The sequence below is a fragment of the Haliotis cracherodii genome, unplaced genomic scaffold (assembly GCF_022045235.1).
Source record: "Haliotis cracherodii isolate W230 unplaced genomic scaffold, xgHalCrac1.p SCAF_3, whole genome shotgun sequence".
Taxonomy (NCBI): domain Eukaryota; kingdom Metazoa; phylum Mollusca; class Gastropoda; order Lepetellida; family Haliotidae; genus Haliotis; species Haliotis cracherodii.
The window spans coordinates 4,575,339-4,584,669 of record NW_027266286.1 but is presented as its reverse complement, the minus strand read 5'-3'; the positions used below and the strand labels follow the sequence as shown (position 1 = coordinate 4,584,669).

At 41.1% G+C, this 9,331-nt stretch overlaps 1 pseudogene; it reads left to right on the top strand.

Annotated features, from left to right (window-relative positions):
• The first annotated feature begins 1,190 nt into the window (after positions 1-1,190).
• LOC139473653 (uncharacterized) lies at positions 1,191-6,133 on the top strand (annotated as a pseudogene).
• Positions 6,134-9,331: the final 3,198 nt, after the last annotated feature.

Genomic DNA, 9,331 nt, shown 5'->3' with positions numbered 1-9,331 from the left:
ACCTCACCTCCATGCAGTTCGCTTCAGTTTACAGTTCCACTGTTGCCGTTGGCATTTTGACCAACACGATCTCATTACTTTCTCATTACTTTCAGTGATCCATTCATACAGCTTTCACCGCTTTTATGCCCAATGGAGTCGGCTTCGGCGAATAATCGTCTCTGTTGTTGACATTATATGTTATACATATCAAATGCCCTGAACAACTTTTTCAATTCGTTGAAAAACTAAGAAACTATGAACCTTTCGTTTCTCGTAATAAATCAGATAAATATTAGGACTGCCTCCGTGGTCAAGTTGAAAGAGTGTCTGCCCGGAGTGGGGGGTCGGTGGTTCGATCCCCTGCCACGTCATGCCAAAATATGATAAATCATGGTATTTGTTGTTACCCTGCCTGGCATTCTGCATCAAGGGAAAAAGGGCTGGTCATCTCTACGTCATTATTATAAATGTGTCTGACTGGGGTACCCACGTTAAACAGCGGATGGTAACACTGAGCACACAACGCTTGCAGTATCCACTTACTGATAATGTAATTATGATATAATTACTCTTGTTTGTGTTTCAGTGTAAGCTTGTACAACATTATCAAACAGGTCAACATGTGCCCTCATGTTGCACCAGTGGTGAGCAGTGAATTAATCAATCGTCATAACTTTCTGGAGGTGGGGTGAAATGAGGTTTAACGTCGCGTCCATGATTATTGGACTAATATAGCACGTGTGCGTGAGAGCGGACGAATGCCAATTCTATAGTGCCAGCCCCCTGAGATACAATGCCACCGTTTGACATGAATACCCAACTCAGACGCTAAATATGTTTTTCCCCGAGCCGACCAGTCCTTGTTTTACCCGAGCGCCAGACAGGGTCACAACAAGTACCATTTTTAAAACAACGTTTTGTAAAATTCGGCCGGGGATTGAACCCCACTCTCCATCTAGGCCAGGAGACAGTCCTTCTTCCTTGAAATGGACAATTTTTGGTTTCATTTCTGTGAAACTCCATTATTCCAAGTATTCAATGCACCACTGTGTGTGTATATATGTGTGTATTATCTCACTTACATAATGTTCAATAAGGGGAATCACCAATGGGAAGTCCACTGGTTTCATACCTAGAAATAGATCTGACGACATCCAACCCTTCACATTCGTATCTCCGATCAATCAGCGACTGGCGACAAACCTGTGTACCTGCGCATATACCTGTAATCAAGCAGGCATTACTGCCACATTGTGCACTGACAGCCTCACACTCAACACCATGGAGAACACTGTAAGTAATGATGTCCACAGTGTCCTGGTGATAGATGTACAGTTTTAACCTTAAAGTTTTTATAAATTACTTTACCAACAACAAGTGTGTCAAGTTTATATATGATGCTTTAGTGTGATTCCTCTTGTTAAAAAGACTTTCTTTCAAGTATCTATTCTTTTTCCAGAACTCATACCAATCACATCTTGAATTCAAGATTACTAAAGCCGATCCTCCATTGCTGAAGCTGACCATAAAATGGCATGACATGACTAACGTACTTGTGGCAGTCAGTGACCAGCTTGGCCAATTGAAACGTCTGCTGCTGTTTGAAAGGAGCAAAGTCAATTATTTATTTGAGATTACCTGAGAAAGTCCACCCAAACAAATCAAGTCAGACCCTCGCCTGCTACAGTCTACTCTGTGGAGGCAGGAAAGAAAGTTGTCATTTCTCGAGTTTCTGGACCTCAAGGTAGGTCAATATTTGTCGGTTTTAGTGTGTGTGTGTGTGTGTGTGGCTACTTGTATTAATCCAGATGAATGCTGGTTTGATAGTGCTGGCGTACGGGGATACCATGCCGTAGTTTAACAAGGATACCCCACTCAGACACAGTATACTGACTCCGAGTCCCTTTATACCCTTAATGCTGAGAACCAGGCATGGTAATAAGTGGGATTCTTTAACACCTTGTTATGATGCACGGTCCTTCTGCACTCCTGGCAGACGCTCTATCCACTAGGCAGTGGTCTTCAGCTGGATAGGTGTGCAATCTCATTAAAATCAGAACTTAGTTTTCGCTACCGCTATATAAAGATCTGAGGACATTCCATTACGGGTCACGTCAGAACGACCTTTCGCGAACTTTGACCAACCAATGAAATGATTGGCAAGAAATTGATATGAGCCAACCAGAAGGCAGCTTTTTTTTAGCTTTACGACACTAGTTTGAACTTGGCGACTACGTTTCGAAACATATTTTGACGTATTCTTGATTAAAACTTTTACAACTAATCAAAAGAACATTCTGGAATGGCTTATAGATGGCCTAGATTGTCAAAAAAACGTAACTGTCGTTACCTCTGTTACATCTTTCGAGGTTGCATGATTAGAAAACACATTCTGACTGTCAGTTTCATGATCTGATAAGCGACGCTCTGATTAGTCGGATGAAAGGTCTTTCTGACGTAAACCGTAATGGGATGTCCTCAGATCTTTGTTTAGCGGTAGCGAGAACGTAGATCTGATTTTAGTGAGATTCGATAGGTATGCTATGAACATGTCACCGACAATCCCCTTGTTTCCAGCATTCTCCACTGAAAAAGGGGTAGATGGGACGCGGCTTCAACATAACCTCAACAAAACAGATGGTATCAGTTTGAAATGCCTTGAACAATTACCAAATGTTCAGTATCATGAAATCAAATATTTATTTGAGAATAATAAATTGATTTATTTCGTAATATAGCATAAATATATGCTCTCCTTAAAAGTAGGGTATTGTAAGATATTAATGTAATGATCAGTCGTCAAACCATGCAATTCCTCCGTGCACGTGAGAATTTGGTCAATTTTTGGGGACCCTTCAGTGAAAAATCATCAAATCTCTCTGACATTAGTATTGTTAATTTTCATTACCCAAAGTACCACGTAAACTCTCTACTGCTGCTTTAACGCACTGTATGTGATCAGGATAGGAATGTGTCATCTTCAGGGCTATTCGCATGCTTCAAACTGGTAGATTTTAGCGAGAGGTATCGTAACTGACTACTTCCAGTAGCAAAACATCACCAGAATGCATTGACTAGCCATCAGTCCTGACCCTTTCCCCAAGAAAGCACCACATGGACATGATTGGGAGACGTGTACGCCATCGCTTAACGCATTCCGCTACTTTAACCGAACTGGACCAGGCACTGATAGAGGTGTGGACATGACTCCCTCAAAATGTCATTGGGGGATTGATTCAGAGGAGGCCACGAATGTTTGACCAATCGTGGGATCACGAGCCATTACTGATCCAGTCATCTCAAATGTCCCCTTTTTGACAACACACACCTGTCGTCTTTCTCGGTTGTTCGCACCCTTACAATACACCGCCAACATGTTCTGTTGGTTGTTTACACCCTTACAATACACCGCCAACATGTTCTGTTGGTTGTTTACACACTTACAATACACCGCCAACATGTTCTGTTGATTTGTATGTTACACCTAGTCCTTCTTATCCATCCATCACCATCACTCTCCCATTGTGTTTTAGTAATCATCTGTAATTATCAAACATCGCCTTCATTTCATGGAGCGTATATGTAGGAATACATGTATAACTCAATCTGTTTGTTTGTTGTTTAACACTGCTCTCAGCAATTAATAACATGATATCTAATACCTCAATCTGACAGCACAGAGTAAACGTATTCATTTATTGCAGAGACGGTAGAAGTCGTAGACCTGGGTGTTTCCCAATATCATTTCTTTAGTGACAGAATGATCGACATGCTCAAGACACAGGTAAGCGCGGGAAGTCCTTGCATGCAATTGAAACGATCTCTTAAAACTAGGTGCATGGGTTTAGAACTTCATGCACAAAGCCTAACACGTTGAGTAATATCTACAGTATAGAACACCTTGACGTGGGCTGAAGATTGGACAAGATTTAAGAATTTAACTTTCACTTTGACTGAGTTCATTGGAGTATGAACCTTGAGACAGCAAGGGCCAAACTGCATGTTGAAACGTTCATAATTCAATGAACTCACACAGTGAATGTGAATTCTCATATTTTTTTTTCACATAGCTATATTTTCATACCTGTGACTGGCCTTTCGCCCAGTGGAAAGCGCCTCTCACCCAATGGAAAAGCGTATATAACGTAAAACAGTAAAATTGTGTGTGGTTGTCATCAAGTAGATTCATCAATTGAGTTTTTGATGTGGGAAATGTGAATTTTAACCCATCCATATATGTCCCACAAACAGTTGAAAGGAAGCATAGATTTCCATTATCAAAACTAGTTTGATCCTCTTGCACACATCAAGTTCTTGAAAATTTAAATGTTGTTCAAAATAGTTGAATTACATAAGATCACACCACAAATTTCATTTGATAAATGTCTTGGTAACTTGAACAGGACCTCCTTCTCATGGAGGTGGAGGAGAAGTCTCAACTGGACAACAACTATCAAAACCTTCCAGGACCTTCTGACAGTGAGGCAGGCCACAGACCACCAGTTGACTACATCCTTCAACCAACAACATATTCCAGCTGTACAGCAAGTCTGTGTGTTGTGCTCTGTGAGAGAAGCCAGAAGGAGTATGTTGTGATGTCTCCCACCCCGGTAAGCACTGGCATACAACTCCTGCCAGTCTGTCGGTCCAGGACCAAATACAGGGTCAGGGCTATCGGACTCAAAGATTACCAAGTGTACCGTTTTGACCAGCCATCCCCTGTCTGCTACCTGTACGAATGTCATGAATCAACAAAAGTCTTCTCCATCAAGACTTGTAAGTTGGACATATTTTTAATTTTTTTAAATCCTAGAGCTTGTTGACTCTCTCAATGCTCCTTTTTATGACATTATTTTAAAATCCTGAAAACTGAAAGTGAGAAAATTAGAATCCGGATACAATGGGGTAGCATGTAAATAAAATATTTAGCACACAATAACAGAGATAAGACAGACCCTTTCAGGAAGTTTTGGCACATGACATTCTTCATCTTTCAGGTATGTCCAAAGAGGAATTACAACAGCTGAAAACCATGGCAGTCACTTACTGTCGGAGCAAGTCTCGGTACCCTGGGAAATACACCATCAAACAGTTCTACCGCAATAAGCCTGAACACTACTACAGAGACATCATGTCCAACAGAGGTGGAGTGATGGAGAAGTACATCAAGGACAACAATGGCGACCCTTATTCTGCGATCAACAAGAAGATTAATGGACTCTTCTTCAGTGGGTCACTGGATGCCCATACACGGAAGCCACCAGACTTCTCGTTCTTTGGAGACAAACGACTTTTCATCCCTGCAGAGGAACTGTTTACATCGGACACCAGGATGTATTTTGCAGACTTCTACTGTCACAATGTCGTCCACTACGTCACAGTTGTGGTCACAAGGAGGGGATCAGCTGAAGACAGATTCTGTGAGGGAAGACTTAATGAACTGGACTTGAAGGATAATCCTTTTTTCACCATTAAAGAAGAGCCCTCATACACAGCTCTTGATGGAACATCCTACCAGGATTTGGGAGACACATCATACCTATACAGAAAGCCTTTCTCAATGCATGACAGACTTGCACAACAACCAGGGCTCATGAGTACTGAACAACTTGTTTCTGCCATGTATCAACCCCCATCCAGGCAAGTTAGGCAACTGGCTTCATCTCTGGGTGAGTGTACTGCCAATTACTCCAGATCTGGAGGAAGGGTTCCTAAGAAGACATTCACAATGGTGTCGGTTGACGAGTTCCATGTGGAGTTTTTGTACACAGAGGATGTCGACATCAGAGGGTTACAGAGCATATGCGGGGAGGGCAAGGTGTATTTTGAGTATGTTTGTACTCGAGGAAGAGGTCAGAGCCGGACAGAAGGAATTCCAAAGAAGGCATCATGCAGAACATGTAACCTTGAACCACATCCCACCTTTTTCTTAATGTGAACATGAAAAGATATGTCATATTATCATCAATACTGACTTATACTCAATGTGATATCAATACAGACTGAGGATTAATTAGGAGATAAACCTACTTTTGCGTTGAAATTTGATGTAGGCCCATTGTAGATTACATACCTCTTATTTTAATTTGGAACTGCGAGCACTTTAGCAGGATGTTTCAAATGTATCTACTCTACAGTGGGACTACATCAAGTCTGCACTCTACAGAGAATTATCATGGAACTGTTCTAGGTGAACAATACCTTCCAAATGACGTGCTGGTTTTCTTGGGGAATTAGTCAGCAAAGAGCCAGAGTCACAGGAGACTAATCACAATTTTATTTACAAGAACAATTAACAATTTACAATTTATGCTTAGATAATAACTGAGGGTGCCACAGAGAGTCGGTACACACTCTGGGCTGTGGGAGAGAGGTCTGCTTTGTAAGAGAGTCAAACCCCTTCTCTGCTAGAACTTGGCTACAGTATGTATTTAATGAAAGTTTGAACAATAGAAAGGAATGTGATTGGTTGATACACGATTGGTTGTGTCCTATGCTAAATGGATGGCTGGACAGAGGGGAATACTAAATCCTGTTAATCCTGTTGGACTGGCACTAATCTTGTTGACATATTTACTGGATGCTTTGAAAGAGATTAGGGTGTCACTATAGATGAGCTTGTGTGGGGCTAATCCTTAATGCCCTATAGACGAGCTTGTATGGGGGCTAATCCTTAATGCACTATAGACGAGCTTGTATGGGGCTAATCCTTAATGAGTCTTAATTGAAGTAATGTTATTCTAATATACCCCGGTAGGTGATGACAGATATACTTAAATAAATATCTTTTGTCTGGGAGATGGGATCTTGATACCTTAGGCTAGCAACCATCTAAAAAGCTATAACTGAAACTACTGATATTTTATATATGCATTTTACCTGATGATAATTATTACTTGCTAAACTATAATTATATGAAATGGTGTATAAATATTACACCATGATAACTCATAAAAGCACTTGATGTAGATCTAATTATTATAAGATAACTTAGTATAAATGTTAACCATGATAACTTCCCCTCCGTCTGAAAAAGTTTGGACCCCAAACGTGTAAAAATAAAAATAATGAAGGCTTAGAAGGACAATGTATAAAGTTAAACTGGTAGTAGTGAATAATAATTATTATGGAATCTCTTTGATATAAGGAAAACATAATATAAAAATGCTGTCATCAGGGAATCTGGATGTGGAGCTGGCTTGTCTTGGCACTCCTCTTTTCCCTTTGTTTACCTTTTCATTTACCTTGGTTGGAGCACTAGGACCTGGTGTGGCATGATTTTCCTTCATTGTTGCCGTGGGACTGGTGGGTTTTTCTGTTGTAGTTGAAGCAGGGTTTTTCTTCTTTGTTGGGGTCTTTTGCTTCTGACTCTTGTTGCTGAAAGTACCTGCCTTTGTTTTGGAATAGACCTTCTTACCTTTCTGTTGTGGAGGTGATTGATCAGTAGCCTGGTAAGTTGAACTTGTTGATGGGGAATTGTTGCTGTCAAACTGAGTATCATTGACTGGTTCCCCGTTGTCATCCATGACTCCTGAATCTGTGTCACTGGGGTTATTGAGGTATGGTTCTGGAGGATACTGTGGACGATCAGCAGGATCAAAATATGGCTTCAGACGGTTGGCATGGACCAGTGGTTTGTGTATTTTGTCGTCAGAACTTCGGCGCAGTTTGTAGGTATAATTTGGACCTGTATGGATGATATAATAGCTACCATACCACTTTTTGGTTAATTTGTTGGAAAGGCCTTTTTCAACTTTTTGACAGTAAAGCCAAACTCTTTGACCTGGGGCGAATTCTGGTTCCTTAGCCTTTCTATTATATTGTTCTGAATACACCTCCTTAGCCCGAGCAGTGTTTTCAGCTGCGATTGTTCTAGTGATTTCAAGCTCCTCAAGCAAATTGGAAAGATAACTTTTGTTATTGTGGCCTAAATTTTCTTTTGGAATTAATGCTACATCTTGTGGAGCTCTCATTTCTCGGCCAAAAAGCATGACATATGGGGATTTTTGTGTTGATGAATTTGGGGCCATCCGATAGGCCATCATGATGCCAGGAATAAAACGGGGCCAATCATTTTGAGACTTGTTACAATAGGCTCTTAGTGACTGATTGATATAGGAATTGAGCCTTTCTACACAGCTGTTTGTTTGAGGATGGTATGGGCTGGTATGGGTAAATTTAATTGCCAAAAGTTCACAAATTGCTTTGATAAGTTTGGACATGAAGTTCTGACCTCTGTCTGAAATTAAGGTCCTTGGTGCGCCATACCGACAAAATATTTCTCTGACGAGAACATCTGCTACTTCTTTGGCTTCTTGGGTCCGAAGTGGGAAGGCTTCACACCATCTGGATGATGCATCTGTGATAACCAAAATGTACTTGTACTTATCTGGTGTTGTTGGCAGGGGACCGAGAATGTCAAAGTTCCATCGGGTGAAGACCTCTTCTACAGGTAGTGGACGAAGTGGTGCCTTCTTAGCATGGTAGTGCCTCTTGGTCTGTTGACATACCTCACATGTCTGGACATAAGTAGCAATCTCGCTGTACATTTTGGGCCAGTAGTACTTAGGCCTCATGGTGTTGTGCATCCTTTCTTTCCCATGGTGGCAACCGCCAAACTCTGAGTCATGATAGGATTGCAGGACTTGATTTCTGAGGGTTCTTGGGACTGCAAGCTGTTTAATGAACTTGTCTGCATGGCCTTTCTGTCTTTGTGGAACAAATCTGTATAGGATGCCTTCATCAATTTCAAAAGTATTGGCTTCAATACGAATCTTTTGACGATCCTTTTCATTTTGTGGAAGGACATCATCCTCTTTGTAGTCAAAGATTTGGATGAAATCTGGACAAATCCTTTGTAGGTGACGTAAATTTGGATGTTCTTTTATACTTACTTCAACCAATGTGTCTTGGGTAACATCAGCATTTGTAGCATGTAATGCTGCGACAACATTAACTGGTACTGACTGATAATCCTCTTCATATTCAAAGGTGACTGACCAATGTGTTGTCTGTGTGTCTGATTCTAAGTGATTGACAATAGGTGTGCAAATATCCTCAGTCTGAGTTGTCTGTGTGACCCGTGTGGATGAATGGGTGTTTGGCAAGATTGTGGTATTGCTAGTTGATTTGCTTTGCTGAGTTGAAGTTACTGAGAAGACTGTTTTCTCAGCATCTTCTTCTGTCTGATCATTACAGTTAATATTTTCCTCATATTCCCTACGTGAGAGAGCATCGGCATTCCCATTGGCTTTGCCGCTGCGATGAACAATGTCAAAAGTGTAGGTAGAAAGTTCCAAAGACCATCGCCCTAACCTACCTGTGGCATCCTTGATGGATTTCAGCCATT